Source organism: Balaenoptera borealis, assembly GCF_965194805.1.
Source record: "Balaenoptera borealis genome assembly, chromosome: X".
NCBI lineage: Eukaryota > Metazoa > Chordata > Mammalia > Artiodactyla > Balaenopteridae > Balaenoptera > Balaenoptera borealis.
The window spans coordinates 63,452,669-63,480,252 of NC_138881.1; the positions used below are offsets into that span (position 1 = coordinate 63,452,669).

The 27,584-nt window shown below is 35.7% G+C and overlaps 1 pseudogene across 1 annotated transcript in view; it reads left to right on the top strand.

The window, feature by feature from the left end:
* The first annotated feature begins 8,460 nt into the window (after positions 1-8,460).
* Positions 8,461-27,584, top strand: part of LOC309620594 (testican-3 pseudogene) — a 92,443-nt pseudogene continuing 73,319 nt past the window's right edge. Inside the window, exons 1-2 of the transcript XR_014249891.1 lie at positions 8,461-8,478; positions 8,522-21,369. The product of XR_014249891.1 is annotated as a testican-3 pseudogene (transcript). The remainder of the gene's footprint in view (positions 8,479-8,521; positions 21,370-27,584) is intronic.

Genomic DNA, 27,584 nt, shown 5'->3' on the forward strand with positions numbered 1-27,584 from the left:
ATTAAATGGACTGGAAAAAAATGATCAGAGCCTTAGGACCTATGATAGTATTGCAAAAGATCTAATATTCATGTCATCGGTGTCCCAGGAGAGAAAAAAGAGGGTGGGACTGGAAAGTATTCAAAGAAGCAATGGCTGAAAACTTTCCAAATCTGGAAAAACATAAACCTACAAATTCAAGAAACTGAGTGAATCCCAAACAAGATAAAACTAAAGAAATCCACACCAAGACATATTATACTCAAACTTCTGAAAATGAAAGACAATGTTACTTGAAAACAGTGACAGCAATAGCACAATCTATAAAGGGAAAAAAATGATAAACTGGACCTTATGAACATTAAAAACTTTTGTTCTGCAAGAGAGCCCGTGAAGAGCATGATAAGACAAGCTACAGGCTGTGAAAAAGTATTTGTAAACCAAATATCTCAGAAAGGAGTAGTATCTAGACTATATAAAGAATTCTCAAAACTCAATAGTAAAAAACCAAACAATCCAACTGGAGATATTTCACTGAGGAAGACATACAAATGGCAAATAATGATATGAAAAGATGTTCAACATCATTAGCCATTTGGGAACCACAAATTAAAAGGGAATGGGATATCATTACACATCTATCATAATAGCTAAAATTTTTTTAAAAGCTTTGACAACACCAAATGCTAGCAAGGATGGGAAGAAATTGGATCACTCATACATTGCTGTTGGGAATGGAAAATAGTGCAGTGATTTTGGGAAACAGATTGACAATTTCTTACAAACTAAACATGTAACTATCATGCGACCCCATAGTTATACTCTTGGAAATTTATCTTAGAGAAATGAAAAGTTATGTTCACACAAAAACCCATGCATGAATGTTTAGAGCAGCTTTATATGTCATAGCCCCAAACTGGAAACAATCCAGATGTCCTTCAAAAGGCAAATGGTTAGACAAACCATGATATATCCCTACCATGAAATAAGAAGAAGCAAACTATTCACATGCACAGCAACCTGGATGAATCTCCAGAGGATTATGTTGAGTGAAATAAGCCAATCCTAAAAGGTTACACAATGTATGATTCTATTTATAAAACATCTCTGAAATGACAAAATTATGGAAATGGAGAACAGATTAGTAGTTGCCAGGGGTTAGGGAGGAGGTTGGGGGCAGGTGGGAAGTGAATGTGGCTATGGTAAAGGAAATGTTCTGTATCTGATTGCATCAATGTCAATATCCTGGACTTGATATTGTACTATAGTTTTGCAAGATGTAGCCACTGGAGTAAATTGGGCAAAGAGTACACAGGATACCTTGGTACTCTTTCTTTTTCTTTTCTTTTTTCCCCAGCTTTATTGAGGTATACTTGACAAATAAAAATTGTATATATTTAAGGTGTACAATGTGGTATTCTGATATAAATATACATTGTGGAATGGTTACCACAGTCAAGCTATTTAACATATCCATCACCTCATATAGTTACGATTTTTTTGTGGTAAAAATACTTAGTCAACTATCTTAGCAAATTTCAAGTATGCAATACAGTATTATTAACTATAGTCACCATACTGTACCTTAGATCTCCAGAACTTGTTCATCTTTCATAAATGAACCTTTGTACCCTTTAACTTCTCCTCATTTTCCCATCCACCCCTCACCCCCGGCAACCACCATTCTACTCTCTGCTACCTACAGAATGGGAGAAAATATTTGCAAGCCATATATCTGATAAGGGTTTCATATCCAAAATATACAAGGAACTCAACAACTCATTAGTGAAAGAAACACCACAAATAACCTGATTAGAAAATGGAGTAAGGACCTGAATAGACATTTCTCAAAAGACATACATGTGACAAAGTGAGAGAGTGGCATGGACATATATACACTACCAAATGTAAAATAGATAGCTAGTGGGAAGCAACCGCATAGCACAGGGAGATCAGCTCTGTGCTTTGTGACCACCTAGAGGGGTGGGATAGGGAGGGTGGGAGGGAGGGAGATGCAAGAGGGAAGAGATATGGGAACATATGTATATGTATAACTGATTCACTTTGTTATAAAGCAGAAACTAACACACCATTGTAAAGCAATTATACTCCAATAAAGATGTTAAAAAAAAAAAGACATACAAGTAGCCAACAGGTATATGAAAAGGTACTCGAAATCACTTAACCAGCAGGGAAATGCAAATCAAAACCACAATGAGATACATCACCTCACAACTGTTAGAATAGCTAATATAAAAAAGACAAGAGATTAAGGCCTGGGGGCATAAACAGAGGGAATAACCCAGGATGTAGAGGGGAGAGAGGAAAAATTACATCCACGTTGTCACAAATGGCAGGATTTCTTTTTTCTTATTGAGGTTGAATAATATTCCATTGTGTGTATACATAATGGTGAGGATGTGGAGGGAAGGATACCTTTGTACACTGTTAGTAGAAGTGTAAATTGGTACAGTCATTATGGAAAACAGTATGGAGGTTTCTTAAAAAATTAAAAATAGAACTACTGTATAATCCAGCAATCCCTCTTCTGGGTATATAACCAAAGGAAATAAAATCAGTATCTTGAAGAGGTATCTGCACCCCATATTCACTACAGCTTTATTCACAATAGCCAAGGTATGGAAAGAATCTGTCTATTGATAGATGAATGGATAAAGAAAATGTGATATATATACATACACACATACACACACACACAGTGGAATATTATTCAGCCTTAGAAAAAGAAGGAAATCCTGTCATTTGCAACAACATGGATGAACATGTAGTGCATTATACTAAGTGAAATAAGCCAGACACACAGAAAGCAAATGCTGTGTGATCTCACTTATATGTAGAATCAAAAAAGGTGAACTCTGTATTATTTCTTACAAATGTTACAACTGTAGTTTAATTAAACTGCAAAGTTTAATGTAAAATGTATATAACAGAGTATCCACCCACTTCATTTCTCCCTGTGCTCCTTTGCCAATTCCCTGCAACAAGTTTCTAGTCAGGAGTTGATAGACTGATGTGCCATCTACTGACAATATTATGGATGGATTTCTGAGAAATCTAGAAAGTAGAAGTGGGCATGGCAGTTAGGAAGCTTCTTGATTTGCTGTGAGAGTCATGATAGAGGTAAAATATACAGAGTTGGACTGTGTGTGTGTGTTTGTGTGTGTGTGTGTGTGTGTTGCTTGTGTATGACCAACTTCAATGACTAGGAGGAGGCCAGGGGGCATAAACAGAGGTAATAACCCAGGATGTAGAGGGGAGAGAGGAAAAATTACATCCGTGTTGTCACAAATGGCAGGATTTCCTTTTTCTTTTTGAGGTTGAATAATATTCCATTGTGTGTATACATATCACATTTTCTTTATCCATTCATCCATTGACAGACACTTCGGTTGTCTCTATATCTTGGCTACTGTGAATAATGCTGCAATGAACATGAGAGTGCAAATATTTCTTTGAGATATTGATTTTCATTCCTTTGGCTATATACCCAGAAGTGGGATGGCTGGATCATATGATAGTTCCATTTTTAAAATTTTGATGAACCTCCATACTGTTTTCCGTAATGGCTGAACCAGTTTACATTCTCACCAATAGTGTACAAGAAAGGATTTTCTTTTCTTCACATTCTCAACAATACTGATCTTTTTTATTTTTTCAATTTACATATATATATGTATAGTTGATTTACAATATTGTGTTAGGTTCAGGTGTACAGCATAGTGATTCAGTTATTTTTTCTGATTATATTCCATTATGGCTTATTATGTGATATTGAATGTAGTTCCCTGTGCTATACAGTAAATTCTTATTGCTTATCTATTTTATATATAGTAGTTTCTATCTGTTAATCCCGTACTCCTAATTTGTCCCTCCCCCTTCCCTCTCCCCTTTGGTAACTACAAGTTTGTTTTCTATATCTGTGAGTCTGTTTCTGTTTTGTATATAGATTCATTTGTATTATTTTATAGATTCCACATACAAATGATATCATATAGTATTTATCTTTCTCTGTCTGACTTACTAAACTAAGTATAATATTCTCTAGGCCCACCCATGTTGCTGAAAATGGCAATATTTCATTCTTTTTATGACTGAGTAATATTCCATTATACATATATATAAAACAGATTTTCTCAAGCCAATTGTCTGTTGATGGGCACGTGGGTTGTCTTGGCTATTGTAAATAGTGCTGCTATTAACATTTAGGTACATGTATCTTTTCGAATTAGGTTTTTTGTTTTTTCCAGATATATACCTAAGAGTGGGGTTGCTGGATCATATGATAACTGTTTTTAGCTTTTTAAGGAACGCCCATACTATTTTCCATAGTGGCTGCACCAATTTACATTCCCACCAACTGTGTACCAGGGGTCCCTTTTCTCCACATCCTCTCTGGCATTTATTATTTGTAGACTTTTTGATGATAGCCATTCTGATCAGTGTGAGGTGATACCTCATTATGGTTTTGATTTGCATTTCTCTAATAATTAGTGATGTTGAGCATCTTTTCATGTTCCTGTTGGCCATCTGTGTGCCTCTTTTGGAAAAATGTCTCTTTAGGTTTGCTGCGCATTTTTTGATTGTGTTGTTTTGGTTTTTCGATATTGAGTTGTATGAGCTGTTTGTGTATTTTGGATCTTAACCCCTTGTCGGCCACATCATTTGCAAATATTTTCTCCCATTCCATAGGTTGTCTTCTCATTTTGTTGATGGTTTCCTTTGCCGTGCAAAAGCTTTTAAGTTTGATTAGGCCCGATTTGTTTATTTTTGCTTTTATTTCTTTTGCCTTTGGAGACTAATCTAAGAAAATATTGCTATGATTTATGTCCAAGAATGTTTTGCCTAAATTCTCTTCTAGGAGTTTTATTGTGTCATGTCTTATATTTAGGTCTTTAAACCATTTTGAGTTTATTTTTGTATATGGTGTGAGGGAGTGTTCTAATTTTATTGATTTACATGTAATTGTCCAGCTTTCCCAACACCACTTGCTGAAGAGACTCTTTTCTCCATTGTATATTCTTGCCTTCTTTGTCATAGATTAGTTGATTGTAGGTGTGTGGGTTTATTTCTGGGCTTTCTATTCTGTTCCATTGATCTATATGTTTTTGTGCCAATATCACACTTTTTTGATTACTGTAGCTTTGTAGTATAGTCTGAATTCTGGAAGGGTTATGCCTCTAGCTTTGTTCTTTTTCCTCAGGATTGCCCCTGCCAATTCTGGGTCTTTTGTTGTTCTTCTGACATTTTGATAATAACCATCTTAACAAGTAGGAGGTGGTTATCTCCTTGTGATTTTGATTTGTATATCTCTGATGATTACTAATATTGAGTATTTTTTCATATACCTGTTGGCTGTTTGTATGTCTTATTTGGAAAAATGTCTATTCAGGTCTTTTGCCCATATTTTAAAATTGGCTTTTTTTTTGCTATTGAGTTGTATGAGTTATTTATATATTTCAGATATTAACCCCTTATTGTATACATGGTTTGCAAATATTTTCTCCCATTCTGTAAGTTGTCTTTTCATTTTGTTGATTGTTACTTTTGCTCTGCAAAAACTTTTTAGTTTGATGTAGTTCCACTTGTTTATTTATGGCTTTGTTGTGTATGCTCTTGGTGTCATATCCATAAAAATCATTGTCAAGACCAATGTCAAGGAGCTTTCCCCCTATATTTTCTTCTAGGAGTTTTGCAGTTTTAGGTGTTATGTTTAAGTCTCTAATCCATTTTGAGTTGATTTTTGTATATAGTATAAGATATGGGTCTAATTTCATTCTTTCGCATGTGGATATCTAGCTTTTCCACCACCATTTCCAGATAGAAGAGACTGTCCTTTTCCCATTTTGTATTCTTGGCACCTGTTTGGAAGATTAGTTGGCCATATATGCATTGGTTTATTTCTGGACTCTCTATTTTTCATTTTTTGTAAGTTAAATTTAATTTTTTCTGGCTTTGAGATATAATTAACATATAACATTGTATAAGTTTAAGGTTTACAACATAATGATTTGATATATGTATATATTGCAAAGTGATTACCACAATAAGGTAGTTAAGGTATCCATCACCTCACACAGAGTTACTTTTTTGTGGTGAGAATTTTTAAGATTTTTCTCTTAGCAATTTTTGAATATACAATAAAATATTGTTATCTGTACTCACTATGCTGTACATTATATCCCCTTAACTTATTCATGTTTATAACTTTAAGTTTGTACCCTTTGACCACCTCACCCATTTCCCCCCATACTCCCCCACCCAAGGCAAATACCAATCTTCTCTGTTTCTATAAGTTCAGAATTTTTAGATTCCACATATAAGTGAGATCATGTAGTATTTGTCTGTCTCTGTTTTACTTATGTCACTTAGCATAATGCCCTCAAGTTTCATTCATGTTGTTGCAAATGTCAGGATTTCCTTCTTTTTATGGCTGAATAATAATATGGTCTTTATTATGTTGAGATACATACTTTTATACCTAATTTGTTGAGAGTTTTTACCATGAAAGCATATAAAATTTTGTCACATGCTTATTCTGCATCTGCTGAGATGATTATATGATTTTATTTGAATGAAGGTGCTGTAAACACTCATGTGCAGGTTTTTGGGTGGACATAAGTTTTTAACTCATTTGGGTAAATACCAAGGTGTGTGATTGCTGGCTAGTGTGGTAAGAGTATGTATAGTTTTCTAAGAAACTGCCAAAATGTCTTCCAAAGTGGCTGTAACATTTTACATTCACACCAGCAATGAATGCAGGTTCTTGTTGCTCTATATCTTAGCCACCATTTGGTTTTTTGTGCTAGGGATCTTAGTCATTCTAAAAGGTGTGTAGTGGTATCTTGTTGCTTTAATTTGCATGCTTATTTGCCATTTGTATATCTTCTCTGGTGAGGTGTCTGTTCAGATGTTTGCCCATTTTTTAGTTGAGTTTTTTGTTTTCTTATTGCTGAGTTTTGAGTTCTTTGCATATTTTGGATAACAGTCTTTTATTAAACGTGTGTTTTGCAAATATTTTCTCCCAGTCTGTCCTTTGTTTTTTTGTTCTTTTAACTGTGTCTTCATAGAGCAGAATATTTAAATTTTAATGAAGTCCAGTTTATCAGTTTTTGCTTTCATGGATTGTGCTTTTGGTGTTGTATCTAAAATGTCATCACCAAACTCAGGGTTACCTATATTTTTTCTTATTTTATCTCATAGGAATTTTATTGTTTTGCCTTTTACATTTAGGTCTATGATCTATTTTGAATAATTTTTGAGAAAGTATAAGATCTGTGTCTGAATTTATTTTTTGCATGTGGATGTCCAGTTGTTCTGGTACTAAAATGATTACCATTTCTCCATTGAATTGCCTTTGCTCCTTTTTCAAGTATTAGCTGACTATATGTATGTAGGTCTGTTTCCAGGCTAATTTGTATCATTGATGTGTTTTGATCCATTGATTTGTTTTTCTCTTTCAGCAATACCACACTGTCTTGATTACTAGAGCTTTATATTAAGTCTTGAAGTCAGGTAGTGTCAGTCCTCCAACTTTGTTCTTTAAGAATATATTGGCTATTTTGAGCCAGGACATGGAAGCAACCTAAGTGTCCATCGATAGAGGAATGGATGAAGAAGATGTGGCACACATACACAATGGACTATTACTCAGCAATAAAAAGAAACGAAATTGAGTTATTTGTAGTGAGGTGGATGGACTTAGAGTCTGTCATACAGAGTGAAGTAAGTCAGAAAGAGAAAAACAAATACCGTGTGCTAACACATATATAGGGAATCTAAAAAAAAATGGTTCTGATGAACCTAGGGGCAGGACAGGAATAAAGACGCAGATGTAGAGAATGGACTTGAGGACATGGGGAGGTGGAAGGGTAAGCTGGGACAAAGTGAGAGAGTAGCATTGACATATATACACTACCAAATGTAAAATAGATAGCTAGTAGGAAGCAGCTGCATTGCACAGGGAGATCAGCTCGGTGCTTTGTGACCACCTAGAGGGGTGGGATAGGGATGGCGGGAGGGAGATGCAAGAGGGAGGGGATATGGGGATATATGTATACATATAGCTGATTCACTTTGTTATACAGCAGAAACTAACACAAAATTGTAAAACAATTATACTCCAATAAAGATGTTAAAAAAATAAATAAAAGCAATGTATTAAACTTGACAACTATATATATATATATAAAACTTCATAAATGTAAAATCTATAACTATATATAATGTATATTAAATATAAACAATATATAATATATATAGTATATGTATAAAATTTGAAAAAAAAGAATATATTGGCTATTCTGGGTCTTGCTTTTGCATATGTACTTTATTTTTCATTTATTTTTTTAAAGCTTTATTTATTTATTTATTTGGCTGTGCCAGGTCTTTAGTTGCAGCATGAGGGATCTTCGTTGCAGCATGCAGGATCTTTGTTGCAGCGTGCGGGATCTTTGGTTGCGGCATGTGGAATCTTTAGTTGTGGCACGCGGAATCTTTAGTTGCAGCACGTGGGATCTTTTAGTTGCAGCATGCAGGCTCTTAGTTGCAGCATGTGGGATCTAGTTCCCTGACCAGAGATTGAACCCAGGCCACCTGCATTGGGAGTGCAGAGGCTTAACTGCTGGGCCACCAGGGAAGTCCCTACATATATACTTTAAAATTGGTTTGCCTATATCCACAAAATAACCTGGTGGAATTTTGATTTGGATTGTGTTGAATCTATCAGCACAGGTTGGGAAGAACTAACATTTTAACAATATTGAGTCTTCATAACCATGTACATGGAATATCTTTCCACTGAATCTTATTTGATCACTTTTATCGGAGTTTTTTAGTTTTCCTCATATAGAACTTGTGTATGTTTTATTCATTTTATATTTAATTATTTTGTTGTTTTTGTGCTAATATAAATGTCATTGTGTTTTTATTTTGAAATTCTGATTGTTCATTGCTGGTATATAGGAAAGCAATTGGCATTTGTATGTCAACCTTGTATCTTACAATCTTCCTGTAATTTCTTATTAGTTCTAAGAGTTTTTTTGGTTGATTCTTTAGGATTTTCTACATAGACCATCAGGTAATATAAAAGAAGACATTTTTATTTCTTTCTTCCCAATCTATATACCTCTACTTCTTTTCTTATTGCATTAGCTAGAACATCCAGTACAATGTTGAACAGGAGTTGTGTGAGTAGATATCTTTGCCTTGTTCCTAATCCTAGGAAAGCATCTAGTTTCTCACCATTAAGTATTGTGGTAATTAATTTTATGTGTCAACTTGACTGGATCAAGGGATGCCCAGATACTTGGTTAAACATTATTTCTGTGTGCTTCAATGAGGATGTTTCTGGAAGAAATTAACATTTGAATCAGTAGACTGAGTGTAGTGGATTGCCCTCCCCAGTGTGGGTGAGGATCATGCCATCTGTTAAGGGCCTAAATATAACAAAAAGGTGGTGCAAGGGAGGATTCACTCCCTCTCTGCCTGACTGCATGGCTGGGACATCAATCTTCTCCTGCCCTCCATGCTCCTGGTTCTTAGATCTTCAGACTCAGACTGGAATCTACACCATTGACTCTCAGGTTCTCAGGCATTGAACCACACCACCGGCTTTTGTGGGTCTCTGGGCCACAGACAGCAGGTCATGGGAGTTCTCAGACTCCATAATCACATGAGACAATTATAATAAATCTCTTTCTATCTCTATCTCTAATCTACTTCTTTTTCTATCCCTGTCTCTATTTTTAGATTAAAATGATTTTGTCAAATGCATTTTATGCATTTATTGATAGTAAATGATTTTTCTTCCTTAGCCTATTGATGTGATGATAGGGGACATTAATTGATTTTCTAAGTTTGAACTAGCCTTGCATGCTTTTAATAAATCCCACTTGGTCATGGTATATTATTCTTTTTATGCATTGTTGGATTTGATTTGCTAATATTTTGTTGAGGATTTTTACATTATGATAAATATTGGTCTGTAATTTTCCTTTCTTATAGTGTCTTTGTCTGATTTTGATATTAGGGTAATCCTGGCTCCATGGAATAAGTTAGGTAGTATTTCCTGCACTTCTATTTTTTGAATGACGTTGTCAAGAATTGTTACAAATTTTTCTTGAAAATTTGGTAGCATTCACCAGTGAACGCATTTGAGTCTGATGCTTTCTGTTTTGAAGATTATTGATTTAATTACATATATTTAAAAAGTATTTTATATTATATACATATATGTATACATGCAAGTATGTTATATGTATAACATACTAATGTGTATATATATATAGGTATATGTATATAAACATATACATATATATTCAGATTATCTGTCTCTTCTTGTGTGAGTTTTGGTAGATTATGTCTCTCAAAGAATTAGTCTGTTTCATCCGGGATATCAGATTTGTGGGCATACGGTTTTTCATAATATTCCTTTATTATGGTATTAATGTCCATGAAATCAGTTGTGATGACCCCTTGCTCATTATTGGTATTAATAATTTGGATCTTACCTCCTTTTTTCATAGTTAACCTAGCTGGAGGTTTATAGATTTTATTGATGTTTTCAAAGATCCAACTTTTGGTTTTGTTGATTTTCTCTATTGATTTCCTCTTTTCAGTTTCATAGATTTCTGCTCTAATTTTAAAATTTCTTCTCTTCTACTTACTTTGGATTTAATTTGTTCTTCTTTTTCTGGTTTCCTAAGGTGAAAGCTTAGATTATTTATTTTAGATCTTTCTTTTTTAATATATGCATTTACTGGTACAAATATCCCTCTAAGTCCTGCTTTTGCTGCATCCCACAAATTTGATAAGTTGTATTTTCATTTTAATTTAGCTCAAAATATTTTAAAGTTTCTATTTAGACTGCTTTGATGCATGTGTTATTTAATCTCCAAGTATTTGAGGATTTTCTTACTGTCCTTCTGTTCCTGATTTGTAGTCTAATTCCATTGTGGTCTCAGTGCATTCACTGTATGATTTCTATCCTTTTAAATTTGTTAAAGTATGCTGTAAGGCCCAGAATCTCTTGGTGAATGTTCCATGTGAGTTTGAGAATAACGTGTATTCTGCTGTTGTTGGGTAAAGTATTATATATATGTCAATTAGATCCAATTAATGATGATTCTGGTCAATTCAACTATGTCGTACTGACTTTCTGCCTGCTGGATCTGTCAGTTACTCATAGTGGAAAATTGAAGTCTCCAACTATAATAGTGGATTTATCTATTTCTCCTTGCAATTCAGTTTTACCTCACATATTTGAGGTATCTGTTATTAGGTGTGTACAGATTTAAAAAAAACTTTTATGTGTTTTTAGAGAATTAGCCCCTTTATCGTTATTTAATATTCTTTTTTATCCTTGATAATTTTCCCTACTTGGCAGTCTATTTTGTCTGAAATTAACATAGCTACATCACATTTCCTTTTATTAGTTTTAGCAGTTTATCTTTTCTCTAGCCCTCTGTTTCTCAAGCTCACTTATTATTTCCTCAGCTATTTCCAGTCTATTGATGAGCCCATGAAAGGCATTCTTTGCTGTTACAGTGTTATTGATTTCTAGCATTTGATTTTAATTATTTCTTTGAGTTTCCATTTCTTTTCTTACATTACCATCTGTTCTTGTATGTTGTCCACCTTTTTCATTAGAGCCCTAGGTATATTAATCATAGTTGTTTTAAATTCCTGGTCTGATTATACTAACACCTCTGCTGTATCTGAGTCTGATTTTGATGCTTGCTCTCTCTTCCAACTGTGTTTTTGATCTTTTAGTATGCCTTGCAACTTTTTGTTGAAAGATGGACAATATGTACTGGGTAAAAAAAAAAAAAAAAAAAACTGAGGGAAATAGGCCTTTAGTGCCAGGTTTTATGTTTATCTGGCTAAATGTTAGGTTATGTTTATTGTTTGCTGTACCTGTAGCTATATCAGAGGCTTAAATTTCCTCTGCCCTTGTTTGTGTCTCTGATACTTTTTGTTTCCTTAGAGACTTCTTAAATAATATCTGAGACATGCAGTTTTTACAGTAATACTCCCCTGTTATTACAGAGGAGATCTATTGATGTGATTTGTTAAGTGTGGGGAGAGGGGAAGCATTCTATGGTCCTATGATTCAATCTCAATATTTTACTGAGTCTGTGCCCCTGGGCTGTGACCTTCTCAAGTGCTTCTAGTTTTGTTTTGTTTTTTTCCCTTTCTGTGAGACAGGAAGACCAGGGAGGGTTAGAATAGGGCATTTCCCGCTCCATAGGTTGAATAGGGTCTGGTAAAACACCGATTAGTTATGCTCTGGTACCTTGAGGGTACACCTTGTTAAGGAAAGCTCTGGGCATATTTCAAAATGCTCACTTTTACCCTCTCCCTACTGGAAGCAGGAAGGGATATTTTTTCCTCTGATCTTCATTGTGAGAACTTGGTTGCTCCCCTGGAGTCCAAACTCACAAAAGTATGAGGCCCCTCTATGTCCAGGCCATTGTGGAGTTTTTAGCTCTCAAACTTGTCCACACTGAGCCTCCAGGACTTTGTCAATTACAGATAAGATTTTCCTACACCAGTACTGGTTCTCATGGAGGTTTCTGATCCAGTAAGCTGTGATTCTCTGTCGCTCCATTTTTAAATCAAGGTATAATTGATATATAACATTATATTAGTTTCCAGGTATACAACACAATGACTTAATATTTGTATATATTGTGAAATAATCCCTGCAATAAGTCTAGTTAACATCCGTCACCAAACATAGTTACAACATTTTTTCTTGTGATAACTTTTAGAATCTACTCTTCTAGCATCTTTTAAATATGGAATACAGTATTATTAAACATAGTTACCATACTGTATATTATATCCCAGTGACTTAATTATTTTATAACTGAAAGTTTGTATCTTTTGACTCCCTTCATCCATTTCTCCCACCCCCTACCCACCCCAGCTCTGGCAACCACCAATCTGTTCTCTGTATCTATGAGCTTGGTTTGTTGATGTTGCTGTTTTAAGTTCCACATATAAATAAGATCATATGGTATTTGTCTTTCTCTGTCTGACTTATTTCACTTAGCATAATTCCCTCGATGTTCTACCTCTCCAATTTAAAAAAATTACTATTTAAAATTGTAATAAAATATAATAACATTAAATTTACAATCTTAATCTTTAAGTGTGTTAAGAAAACGTTGCTTAATTTCCACATATTTGTGGATTTTCCAACTTCTATAAAAATTTCTAACTCTAGCTTCATTCCACTGTGATTTTAAAAGATTGTTTGTATGATTTCATACTTTTAAAATTTAATTAGACTTGTTTTATGGCCTAACATATAGTCTATAGTAGAGAATGTTCCATGTGCACTCGAGAAGAATGTGTATTCTTCTGTTGTTGTGTGGAATGTTTTGTATATGTCTGTTCCAGTTGATTTATGGTCCTCTATTTCCTTATTGATCTTAAATCTAGTTGTATACATTATTGAGAGTGAGATATTCAAGTTTCCAACTATTATTGCAGACCCATCTATTTCTACCTTCACTTGTGTCAGTATTTGCTTCATATATTTTGGGAATGATGTTTGGTTCTTATATGCTTATAATTGTTATAACTTCTTGGTAAATACACCATGTTATCTGTATATAGGTCCTTCCTTGTCTCTTGTAACATTTTTTGACTTAAAGTTTATGTTGTCTGATATAAATATACCACATCTGCTCTCCTTTGGTTACTGTTTGCCTGGAATATATTTCTCCATTCTTTCACGTTCAAGCTATGCGTATCTGTAGACCTAAAGGGAGTTTCTTGCAGAGAACGTATAGTTGGATCCTATTTTTCAAAGATCTATTCTGCTGATCTCTGCCTTGGAGAGTTTAATCTCTCTACATTTAAAGTAATTACTAATGAAAAAGGACTTATTTCTGTCATTTGCTATTTATTTTTCATATGTTTTATAGCTTTTCTGTCCCTCATTTCCTCCATCACTCTCTTCTTTTGTATTTAGTTGACTTTTTGGTAATGAAACATTTTGGTTCCCTTATTTCATTTTGTGTATATTCTATACATGTATTTTCTTGGTGGTTACCATGAAGCAGCATATAACATCTTATAACAGCCTATCATACATTGAAACCAATGTGAGTTCAATTGCATACAAAAATTACTCTGTACAGCACCTTTCCTCTTGTATTATTGATGCCAAAAATTGCATATTTTAAATCCCATAGAAAATAAAAAGTGGAGTTATGAATAAAAATTACAAAAATACTGGCTTTTACATTTTCCCTTGGGTTTACCTTTGCTGAAGGTCGTTAAGTCTTCATATGGCTGGGAGTTACTATCAGCCTTTCATTTCAACCTGAAAAACGCCCCGTAGGATTTCTTGTAAAGTGGGTTTGATAGTAATGAACATCCTCAGCTTTTGTTTATCTGGAAATGTTGTAATTTCTCCTTCACTTTTGCAGGACAGTTTTGCCAGACTTAGAATTATTGGTTCACAGGTTTCTTTGTTTGGTAGTTTAAATATACTCCACCACCTTTTGGCCTCCAAAATGTCTGCTTAGAAATTTGCTGATAATTTTATTGCAGTTACTTTCTGTCTGATGAGTCATTTTTCTCTTGCTGCCTCCAAGATGCTCTCTTTCTCTTTGGATTTAGATAGTTTGATTATAATGTGTCTCAGTGTGGGTCTCTGGGTTTACACAAAATGTAGTTACATAGTTTGTTGGATTTGTAGATTCATGTAATTCATCAAATTTGGGAAGTCTTTTGGCCATTAATTCTTTTTTTCTTTTTAAAAAAATTTTATTTTATATTGGAGTATAATTGATTTACAATGTTCTGTTAGTTTCAGGTGTACAGCGAAGTGATTGATTTATGCATATATATATATATATATATATATATATATATATATATATATACATTCTTTTTCCGATTCTTCTCCCATATATTACAGAGTATTGAGCAGAGTTCCCTGTGCTATACAGTAAGTCCTTGTTGATTATCTATTTTATATATATTAGTGTGTATATCTTAATCCCAAACTCCTAATTAATCCCTCCCCCCACCTTTCCCCTTTGGTAACCATAAGTTTGGGGTTTTAAAAAATTTTTAAATTTTATTTGTTTCTTTATTTATTTTTGGCTATGTCGGGTCTTTGTTGCTGTGCACCGGCTTTCTCTATTTGTGGTGACTGGGGGCTACTGTTTGTTGCAGTGGATATGCTTTTCATTATGGTGGCTTCTCTTGTTGTGGAGCATGGGCTCTAGGCGTGCAGACTTCAGTAGTTGTGGTATGCAGGCTCAGTAGCTGTGGCTCGTGGGATCTAGAGTGCAGGATCAGTAGTTATGGCGCACGGGTTTAGTTGCTCCGCAGCATGTGGGATCGTCCCAGACCAGGGCTCAAGCCTGTGTCCCCTGCATTGGCAGGTGGATTCTTAGCTCTGCTCCACCACGGAAGTCCAATAGGTTTGTTTTTGAACTCTGTGAATCTGTTTCAGTTTTTTAAATAACTTCATTTCTATCCTTCCTTTAGACTCCACATATAAGTGATATCATATGATATTTGTCTTTCTCTGTCTGACTTACTTTACCCAGTATAATCACCGCTTAATCCATCCACCTTGCTGCAAATGGCATTATTTCATGCTTTTTTATGTCTGAGTAATATTCCATTGTATATATGTGCCACATCTTCTTTATCCATTCATCTGTCAATGGACACTTAGGTTGCTTCCATGTCCTGGCTATTGTAAATAGAGCTGCAATGAACATTGTGGTACATGACTCTTTTTGAGTTATGGTTTTCTCAGGGTATATGCCCAATAGTGGAATTGCTCGGTCATATGGTAATTCTATTTTTAGTTTTTTAAGGAACCTCCATACTGTCCTCCATAGCAGCTGTATCAATTTACATTCCCACCAACAGTGCAAGAGGGTTCCCTTTTGTCCACACCCTCTCCAGCATTTATTGTTTGTAGATTTTTTGATGATGGGCATTCTGACCAGTGTGAGGTGATACCTCACTGTAGCTTTGATTTGCATTTCTCTAATGATTAGTGATGTTGAGCATCCTTTCATGCATTTGTTGGCAATGTGTACACCTTCTTTGGAGAAATGTCTATTTAGATCTTCTGCCCATTTTTGGATTGGGTTGTTTGTTTTTTAGATATTGAGCTGCATGAGCTGCTTGTATATTTTGGAGATTAGTCCTTTGTCAGTTGCTTCGTTTGCAAACATTTTCTCCCATTCAGAGGGTTGTCTTTTCATCTTGTTTATGGTTTCCTTTGCTGTGCAAAGGCTTTTAAGTTTCATTAGGTCCCACTGTTTTTTTTTTTTTAATTTCCATTTTTCTAGGACGTGGGTCAAAAAAGATCTTGCTGTGATTTATATCAAAGAGTGTTCTTCCTATGTTTTCCTCTAAGAGCGTTACAGTGTCTGGTCTTACATTTAGGTCTTCAATCCATTTTGAGTTTATTTTTGTGTATGGTGTTAGGAAGTGTTCTAATTTCATTCTTTTAAATGTACCTGTCCAGTTTTCCCAGCACCAATTATTGAAGAGACTGTCTTTTCTCCATTGTTTATCCTTTCCTCCAATTTCATAGATTAGTTGACCACAGGTGTGTGGGTTTATCTGTGGGCTTTCTATCCCGTTCCATTGATCTATATTTCTGTTTTTGTGCCAGTACCATATTGTCTTGATTACTGTAGCTTTGTAGTATAGTCTGAAGTCAGGGAGCCTGATTCCTCCAGCTCCGTTTTGTTTTTTGTGTTTCTTTTCTCAAGATTGCTTTAGCTATTCGGGGTCTTTTGTGTCTCTATACAAATTTTAAGGTGTTTCTGTTCTAGTTCTGTAAAAAAATGCCATTGGTAATTTGATAGGGATTGCACTGAATCTGTGAATTGCTTTGGGTAGTATAGTCATTTTCCCAATATTGATTCTTCCAATCCAAGAACATGGTGTATCTCTCCATCTGTTTGTGTCATACTTTATTCCTTTAATCAGTGTCTTATAATTTTCTGAGGACAGTTCTTTTACCTCCTTATGTAGAATTGTTCCTAGGTGGTTCATTCTTTTTGTTGCATTGGGGAATGGGATTGTTTCCTTCATTTCTCTTTCTGGTCTTTCATTGTTAGTGTATAGGAATGCAAGAGATTTCTGTGCACTAATTTTGTATCCTGCAACTTTACCAAATTCTTTGATTAGCTCTAGTAGTTTTCTGGTGGCATTTTTAGGATTATCTATATATAGTATCATGTCATCAGCAAACAGTGACAGTTTTACTTCTTCTTGTCCAATTTGTATTACTTTTATTGCTTTTTCTTCTCTGATTGCTGTGGCTAGGACTTCCAGTTCTATGTTGAATAATAGTGGTGAGAGTGGATATCCTTGTCTTGTTCCTCTTTTAGAGGAAATTCTTTCAGTTTTTCACCATTGAGAATGATGTTTGCTGTGCGTTTGTCATATATGACCTCTATTATGTTGAGGTAGGTTCCCTCTATGCTGACTTTCTAGAGAGTTTTTATCATATATGGGTGTTGAATTTTGTCAAAAGCTTTTTCTGCATCTATTGAGATGATCATATGGTTTTTATTCTTCAATTTGTTAATATGGTGTATCACATTGATTAATTTGCGTATATTGAAGAATCCTTGGGATAAATCCTACTTGATCATGGTTTATGATCCTTCTAGTATGTTGTTGTATTCTGTTTGATAGTATTTTGTTGAGGATTTTTGCATATATTCATCAGTGATATTGCTCTGTAATTTTCTTTTTTTGTAGTATCTTTGTCTGGTTTTGGTATCAGGGTGATGGCAGCTTCATAGAATGAGTTTTGGGTGTGAGCTCTCTCTAAATGTTTGATAGAATTCACCTGTGAAGCCACCTGGTCCTGGACTTTTGTTTGTCGGAAGATTTTTAATCACAGTTTCAATTTCGTTACTTCTGATTGGTCTGTTCATATTTTCTATTTCTTCCTTGTTCAGTCTTGGAAGGTTATACCTTTCTAAGAATTTGCCCATTTCTTCCAAGTTGTCCATTTTATTGGCATATGGTTGCTTGTAGTAGTCTCTTATGATGCTTTGTATTTCTGTGGTGTCTGTTGTAACTTCTTTTTCATTTCTAATTTTATTGATTTGAGTCTTCTCCCTCTTTTTCTTGATGAGTTTGTATAAAGGTTAATCAATTTTGTTTATCTTCTCAAAGAGCCAGCTTTTAGTTTTATTGAAATTTCCTATTGTTTTCTTTGTTTCTATTTCATTTATTTCTTCTCTGATCTTTATGATTTCTTTCCTTCTACTAAATTTGGGTTTTGTTTGTTCTTCTTTCTGTAGTTCCTTTAGGTGTAAGGTTAAACTGTTTATTTGAGATTTTTCTTGTTTCTTGAGGTAGGATTCTATTGCTATAAAGTTCCCTCTTAGAACTTTTTTTGCTACATCCCATAGGTTTTGGATCATCGTGTTTTCATTGTCATTTGTCTCTAGGTAGTTTTTTGTTTCTTCAGTCATGTCCTGGTTATTTAGTAACATGTTGTTTAGCCTCCATGTGTTTGTGTTTTCTACTTTGTTTCCCCTGTAATTTATTTCTAATCTCACAGTGTTGTGGTCAGAAAACATGCGTGATATGACTTCAGTTCTCTTAAATTTACTGAGGCTTGATTTGTGACCCAAGATGTGATCTATCCTGGAGAATGTTCTGCATGCACTTGAGAAGAAAATATAATCTGCTGTTTTCAGATGGAATGTCCTATAAATATCAGTTAACTCCATGTGGTCTATCATGTCATTTAAAGCTTGTGTTTCCTTATTCATTTTATGTCTGGATGATCTGTCCATTGGAGTAAGTGAGGTGTTAAAGTCCCCCACTATTATTGTGTTACTGTCGATTTCCTCTTTAATAGCTGTTAACATTTGCCTTATGTATTGATATGCTCCTATATTGGGTGCATATGTATTTATAATTGTTATATCTTCTTCTTAGATTGATCCTTTGATCCTTATGTAATGTCCTTCCTTGTGTCTTGTTACATTCTTTATTTTAAAGTCTATTTTATCTGATATGAGTATTGCTATTCCAGCTTCTTTTGATTTCCATTTGCATGGAATATCTTTTGCCATCCCCTCACTTTCAGTCTGTATGTGTCCCTAGGTCTGAAGTGGTTATAGTTTAGACAGCATATATATGGGTCTTGTTTTTGTATCCATTCAGTGAGCCTGTGTTTTGTAGTTGGAACATTTAATCCCTTCACATTTAAGGTAATTATCGATATGTATGTTCCTATTACCTTTTTCTCAATTTTTTGGGTTTGTTTCTGTAGGTCCTTTTCTTCTCTTGTGTTTCCCAATTAGATAAGTTCCTTTAGCATTTGTTTTAGGGCTGGTTTCGTGGTGCTGAATTCTCTTAGCTTTTGCTTACCTGTAAAGTTTTTGATTTCTCTGTTGAATCTGAATGAGATCCTTGCCGGGTAGAGTAATCTTGGTTGTAAGGTCTTCCCTTTCATCACTTTAAATATATCATGCCACTCCGTTCTGGCTTGTAGAGTTCCTGCTGAGAAATCAGCTGTTAACCTTATGGGAGTTCCCTTGTACGTTATTGGTCGTTTTTCCCTTGTTGCTTTTAATAATTTTTCTTTGTCTTTAATTTTTGTCAATTTGATTATTATGTGTTACGTCGTGTTTCTCATTGAGTTTATCCTGCCTGGGACTCTCTGCACTTCCTGGACTTGGGTGGCTGTTTCCTTTCCCATGTTTGGGAAGTTTTTGACTATAATCTCTTCAAATATTTTCTTGGGTCCTTTCTCTCTCTCTTGTCCTCCTGGGACCACTATAATGCGAATGTTGGTGTGTTCAATGTTGTCTCACAAGTCTCTTAGGCTATCTTCATTTCTTTTCATTCTTTTTTCTTTATTCTGTTCCATGGCAGTGATTTCCACCATTCTGTCTTCCAGGTCACTTATCCGTTCTTCTGCCTCAGTTATTCTGCTATTGATTCCTTCTAGTGTATTTTTCATTTCAGTTATTGTATTGTTCCTCTCTGTTTGTTTGTTCTCTACTTCTTTTAGGTCTTTGTTAAACATTTCTTGCATCCTCTCAATCTTTGCCTCCATTCTTTTTTCGAGGACCTTGATCACCTTCACTATCATTATTCTGAATTCTTTTTCTGGAAGGTTGCTTATCTCCACTTCATTTAATTTTTTTTCTGGAGTTTTATATTGTATACTGCTGTCTGCCCTCTGGCGGGTGAGGCTATCTAAGAGGCTTGTGCAAGCTTCCTGATAGAAAGGACTGGTGGTGGGTAGAGCTGGTTGTTGCTCTGGTTGGCAAAGCTCAGTAAAACTTTAATCTGCTTGTCTGCTGATGGGTGGGGCTGAGTTTCCTCCCTGTTGGTTGTTTGGCCTGAGGCGACCTAGCACTGGAGGCTAGAGGCTCTTTGGTGTAGCTAATGGCAGACTCTGGAAGGGCTCATGGTAATGAGTACTTCCCAGAATTTCTTCCACCAGTCTCCTTGTCCCTGCCATGAGCCACAGACACCCCCTGCCTCTTCAGGAGACCCTCCAACACTAGCAGGTAAATCTGGTTCAGTGTCCTATGGGGTCACCACTGCTCCTTTCCCCTGGGTTCTGGTGTGCATACTATTTTGTGTGTGCCCTCCAAGAGTGGAGTCTCTGTTTCCCCCAGTCCTGTCAAAGTCCTGCAATCAAATCTCGCTTGCCTTCAAAGTCTGATTCTCTGGGGATTCTTCCTCCTGTTGCTGGACCCCCAGGTTGGGAAGCCTGACTTGGGTCTCAGAACCTTCACTCCAGTGGGTGGACTTCTGTGGTATAATTGTTCTCCAGTTTGTGAGTCACCCACCCAGCGGTTATGGGATTTGATTTTATCATGATTGCACCCCTCCTAACCTCTCATTACGGCTTCTCCTTTGTCTTTGGATGTGGGGTATCTTTTTTCATGAGTTCCATTTTCTTCCTGTTGATGATTGTTCAGCAGTTAGTTGTGATTCTGGTGCTCTCAAAAGAGGGAGTGAGCGGATGTCCTTCTACTACGCCATCTTGAACCAATCTCTCCATTCTTCATTTATGACTGGTAGCAAGGCAACTATGGCCAGTCTTATAACTACTGTTTCATAATAGTTCTGAAAATTCTAGCTATTTCAATAATTCAAGGAGAAATAAAATGCATAAGTATTAGAAAGGACTAAGCAACAATGTTATTTTTATTTAATTTTTTATTTTTTAAATTTTTTAAAAATTTATTTATTTTTGGCTGCATTGGGTCTTTGTTGCTGCACACGGGCTTTCTCTAGTTGTGGCGAGCAGGGGCTACTCTTCGTTGTGGTGCACGGGCTTCTCATTGTGGTGGCTTGTCTTGTTGTGGAGCACAGGCTCTAGGCGTGCAGGCTTCAGTAGTTGTGGCACGTGCTTCAGTAGTTGTGGCTCATGGGCTCTAGAGGGCAGGCTCAGTAGTTGTGGTGCACAGGGTTAGTTGCCCCACGGCATGTGGGATCTTCCCGGACCAGGGCTTGAACCTGTGTGCCCTGCATTGGCAGGTGGATTCTTAACCACAGCGCGGCCAGGAAGGCCCCAATGTTTTTTTAGATGACATCATTGTATACATTGAAACTGGTAAGCACTGGCAAAAACTAGGAGATATAATAAATGCTTGTAGGAAGTCATGGGATACAGTTTCAAAAATTTAAATTGTGTTTCTATATTACAATAGCAATTATAAGATGAAATTAAACATCTTTTTAAATGACATCAAAATGTTTTAAATAATGGGAATATATATATATAAAAACAGAAATGCTAGATCAAGAATAGCTTGGCAAATCAGAACAATCAGAGATGACTTTGGCCCATGTCCCGATTTTGATAATAAACTTTTATTGGAACATAACCTTGTACATTTGTTTGCGTATTGTCTATGCCTGCTTTTCCACTATGACACTGGAGTTGAGTAGTTTTGGCAGAGACTGTATGGCCCAACAATTCTGGCCCTTTATATAAACAGTTTGCTGAACCCTATGCTAGATCACTACACAGAAAAGTTTCCACTGTGCCACCAGGGAAGTCCCATATGTTTGTTTTTGAAGACTGTGAAATCTGTTTCAGTTTTTTAAATAAGTTCATTTGTATCCTTTTTTTAGATTCCACATATAAGTGATATCATATGATATTTGTCTTTCTCTGTCTGACTTACTTTACTCAGTATGATCACCGCTTGATCCATCCATCTTGCTGCAAATGGGATTATTTCACTCTTCTTTATGTCTGAGTAACATCCCATTGTATATATGTACCACTTCTTCTTTATCCATTCCTCTGTTGATGGACATTTCGGTTGCTTCCCTGTTTTGGCTATTGTAAATAGTACTGCAATGAACATTGGGGTGCATGTATCTTTTTGAAGTATGGTTTTCTCCGGATATATGCTCAGGAGTGGGATTGCTGGATCATATGGTAGTTCTATTTTTAGTTTTTGTAAGGAACCTCCATACTGTTCTCCATAGTGGCTGTACCTCCAGCAGTGTAGGAGGGTTCCCTTTGCTCCACACCCTTTCCAGCATTTATTGTTTGTAGACTTTTTGATGATGGCCATTCTGACCTGTGTGCTGTGATACTTCATTGTAGTTTTGATCCACCCCCTAGAGTAATGAAAATAAAAACAAAAATAAACAAATGAGACATAATGAAACTTAAAAGCTTTTGCACAGCAACAGAAACCATAAACAAAACAAAAAGACAACCCACAGAATGGGAGAAAATATTTGCAAATAATGTGACTGACAAGGGATTCATCTCCAAAATATACAAACAGCTCAAATAGCTCAGTAATAAAAAATAAAAACCAACCGAATCACAAAATGGGCAGAAGATCCAAATTGACATTTCTCCAAAGAAGATATACAGACGGCCAGAAAGCCCATGAGAAGATGCTCAACATTGCTAATTATTAGAGAAATGTGAATCTTGGCCATTATTTCTTCAAATAATCTTTCTGCCCCTTTCTCACTTCTGGGACTCCTATAATGCATATGTTGGTCCATTTAATAATGTCCTATAAGTACCTTATGCTCTGCTTACTTCTCTTCATGTTTTTTTCGTTCTGCTCCTCTGATTTGATGATTCCCATTTCCTACCTTCAAGTTTGCTGATTTTTCTGCCTGCTCAAATCTGCTGCTGATACTCTATAGTGAATTTTTCATTTTAGTTATTGCAATTTTTAGCTTCAGAATTTGTGTTTGGTCCCTCTTTATAATTATTTATCTCTTTACTGATATTCTAATTTTAAAATATACCATTTTCTAATTTCTTTAGTTCTTTTTCCATATTTCATTCTTTTTAATGGCTGACTAATATTCTATTGTATATATATACCACATCTTCTCTACCTATTCATTTATAGGTGGGAACTTAGGTTACTTCTATATCTTGGCTATGGTAAATAATGATGCAGTGAACATAGGGGTGCATATTTCTTTTCTAATTAGTGTTTTTGTTTTCTTCTGATAAATACCCAGAAGAGGAATGGCTTGATGATATGGTCATTCCATTTTTACATTTTTTCAGGAATCTCCATAATGTTTTCCATAGCGGTTGCATCAGTTTATGTTCTCACCAATACTGCATGAAGGTTCCTTTCCACCAACCTTGTTATCTGTTTTCTTTTTGATAGTGGCCATTCTGACAGGTGTGAAGTGATACCTCATTGTGGACTTGATTCACATTTCCCTGATGATTAGTGATATTGAACATCTTTTCATGTTGCTGTTGGCTCTCTGTATATCTTCTTTGGAAAAATATCTATTCAGGTCGTCTACCCATTTTTTAGTTGGGTTGTTTGTTTTCTTGATATTGAGTTTTATGAATTCTTTTTATATTTTTGATATTAATCCCTTGTCAGATACATTGTTTGTATCTGACAAACAATGTATGGCAAATATCATTTGCCATTCAGTAGGTGGCCTTTTCGGGTTTTTTAAAATAGTTTCCTTCACTGTGCAAAAGCTTTTTAGTTTGATGTAGTCCCATTTGTATAATTTTGCTTTTGTTTCATTTGCCTGATGAGACATATACAAAAAAATATTGCTAAGACCGATGTCAAAGTGCGTACTGCTTATGTTTTCTTCTAGAAGTTTTATGGTTTCAGGTCTCACACTTAAGCCTTTAATGCATTTTGAGTTTATATTTGTATATGGTGTAAGAAAGCACTCCAGTTTGCTTCTTTTGCATGTAACTGTCTGATTTTCCCAACACCATTTACTGAAGAGTCTGTCTTTTCCCCATTGCATATTCTTGCCTCCTCTGTCATAGGTTAATTGCCCATATAAGAGTGGGTTCACTTCTGGTCTCTCTATTCGGTTCCATCGATCTATATGTCTATTTTTGTGCCAGTACCATACTTTTTTGATTACTGTAGCTTTGCAGTATAGTTTCCAATCAGGGACTGTGACACCTTTGGTTTTCTTTATCTTTCATAAGCTTGTTTTAGCTGTTTAGGATCTTCTGTATTTCCACACAAAGTCTAGAATTATTTGTTCTAGTTCTGTGAAAAATGACATTGATATTTTATAGGCATTGCATTGAGTCTGTAGATTGCCTGGGGTAATATGGCCATGTTAAGAATATTACTTCTTCCAATCCATGAACAGAGTATACCTTTCCATCTCTTTGCGTTGTTTTCCATTACTTTCATCAGTGTCTTATAGTTTTCAGAGTACACATCTTTTACATCCTTAGTTAGATTTGTTCCTAGGGGTTTTTTGTTTGTTTGTTTGTTGTTGTTGTTGTTTTTAATGCAATGGTAAATGGGATTGTTTTCTTAACTTCTCTTTCTGATAGTGTGTTGTTAGTGTATAGGAATGCACCAGATTTCTGTATATTAATTTTGTATCCTGCAAATTTATCGAATTCTTTGGTAAGTTCCAACAGTTTTTTTGTTGGCATCTTTAGGGCTTTCTGTGTCTGGTATCATGTCATCTGCAAGCAGTGGTAGTTTCACTTCTTCCTTTCCAACCTGGGTTCCTTTTTCTTTTCTGATTGCTGTGGCTAGGATTTCCAATACTATGTTGAGTAAAAATGCTGAGAGTGGGCATTCTTGTCTTGTTCCTGATCATAGAGGAAAAGCTTTCAGCTTTTCACCACTGAGTGATGTTAGCTGTGGGTCTGTCATATATGGCCTTTATTATGTCGAACTAAGTTCCCTCTATACCCACTTTGTTGAGAGTTTTTATAATAAATGGATATCAAATTTTGTCCAAAGCTTTTTTTCCTGCATCTCTTGAGATTATTACGTGGTTTTTATTCTTCAATTTGTTAATGTGATGTATCACATCGATAGATCTGCACATATTGAACCATATTTACATCCCTGGGATGAATCCCACTTTATCATGGTGTATGGTCTTTTTAATGTATTGCTGGATTTGGCTTGCTAATATTTTTTTGAAGATTTTTGCATTTATGTTCATCAGTGATATGGGCCTATAATTTTCATTTTTTGTATATTTTTGCCTGTTTTTTTGTCAAGGTGATCCTGGCCTTGTAAAATGAGTTTGAAGCTACTGGACAATGCATAGACAACTTTGATCAGGGGTTACCAAGTTATAACCTGTGAGCAAAAACTGGCCCACCACCTGTTTCTGTGCACACTGGGCGCTACGATTTACTTTTTCATTTTTAATTGCTTGAAACCAATCAAAAGAATAATATTTCATAAAACTTGACAGTTATATGAAATGCAAATTTTGGTGGACACAGATAGTGGTTGACTGTGGAACAACCAAACAGAAAACAAATCCCAGAACTCCCCACTCTCTGCTTCCACAATCAACTCTTTTGGCTTTGGAGTGTAAACCAGTCATCTGACAGGCTGGAGAACTGTGCGGGTTGCAGGTGGTTTGATGCGATACACAGAAACATGGATGGATTTCAAAACACATCCTTAATTCTACTACACTTGACTCTATATGTTCAAATTCCATTGCCTGTGTTTCTCTAAGAAGAGATGTGGACCAAGACAGTGATGCATTGGTTCTCTCCGTGCTGCCCTTTCTTCCTAGGATAATCAAAGTACAGTAATCCGGACAGTGTGACATTGGCATAAGGATAGAGCAGTGCTCAACGGGACAGAAAAAAGAGTGCAGAATAGAACCACACATTATGGCCAGTTCATTCTTGACCAAGGTGCCAGAAAATCCAATAAGGAAAGTTAAGTTTCCCTCTACAAACAGTGTTAGAACCAACTGAAGAAAATAAAAAGGAAACAACCAAACCAATGTCAGTCCATATGCAAAAATAATTTGAGATGAATCTAAAACTAAATGTAAAAAAAGCTAGATACATAATTCTTCTACAAGAGAATATATGAGAATATCTCTGTGACCTTTGCTTAGGTCGAGATGTCTTAGACAGCACCAAAAAAATGCTAAGTATTGAAGAAAAACTCAATGAATTGAATTGCTAAAAATGTAAAATATCGTTCCTCCAGTGACACTATTAATGTACTCAAGAGACTAAAAGTAACAAGGTTTTACCATACCAATTCTTGGCGAGGATATGGAGCCATTAAAACGATCACACACTGCTGGCTGGGATCTAAACTTGTAGAAACACATTTGATAGCTGTTTGAAAGATTTCTAAATAGTGGAACATATACTTATCACCATATAACCCATCTATTCCACCCCTAGGTATTTACCCAAGAGAAGAGAAAACGTATGTCCCTGCAAAGACACATACGCAAATATTCGTAGTGACTTGATTCATATGACCTGAAAAGGGAAACAGTCCAAAGGGTCATCAATAGATAATGAGCAAAAACAAAAGGTGGAAATCCATACAACAGAATAATGCTCAGCAATAAAATGGAATGAAGTGCCGATGCATTTGATAACATAGTTGGCATTGAAAATTATTATACTGAGTGAATGAAGCAGAACACAAGAATGATACTGTATGCTCACATTTAAAATTCTAGAGATTGCCAGCAAACTTACAGTGATTAAAAACAGATTGGTGTTTGTCTGGGACGGGGGACATAAGGAGGAACAGGCTGCAAAGAGCACAACAAATCTTTTAGATGAGGAGGAACTTTTCTGTATCTCGATTGTGGCAGTTCTTTCACGTAGTATAGAACCAAGATGATAGAGCTGGAGGTAGAGAAGGAGGGCTCTCAGGGAGACAGATCAATTTTTTCAATGAAAACTGTATACCTGGATGTGTAATTTGGCACGTAGAGGGATTTATTTCTGAAGAGTGGGAAGCATCTGTAAATATTCACATGAGGCAAGGGGAGGAGAAAGAAGAGGAGAGAACCTTGGGTGGACTCAAGGCTAGCCTGGGTTATAGTCAAGATATCGCAATCCAATGGGCTAGAGCCAGTGATAGAGTCAGAAGTTGCTCATTGAAGTGAAGCCATGCTGGGGATGGGTCAAGAGGAAGATTCATCAGTTTCAGACAGAGCCCTGAAAATGGAGTCCATGGGATTATCAGCAACAGACATGGCAGTGGAACCACAGGGCGAAAGGAAATGGGACTACATTAACCTTAACTGGGAAAAGCTGCCCGTTCATGATCCAGGGACCAGGAGGAAGCCAATTTGAC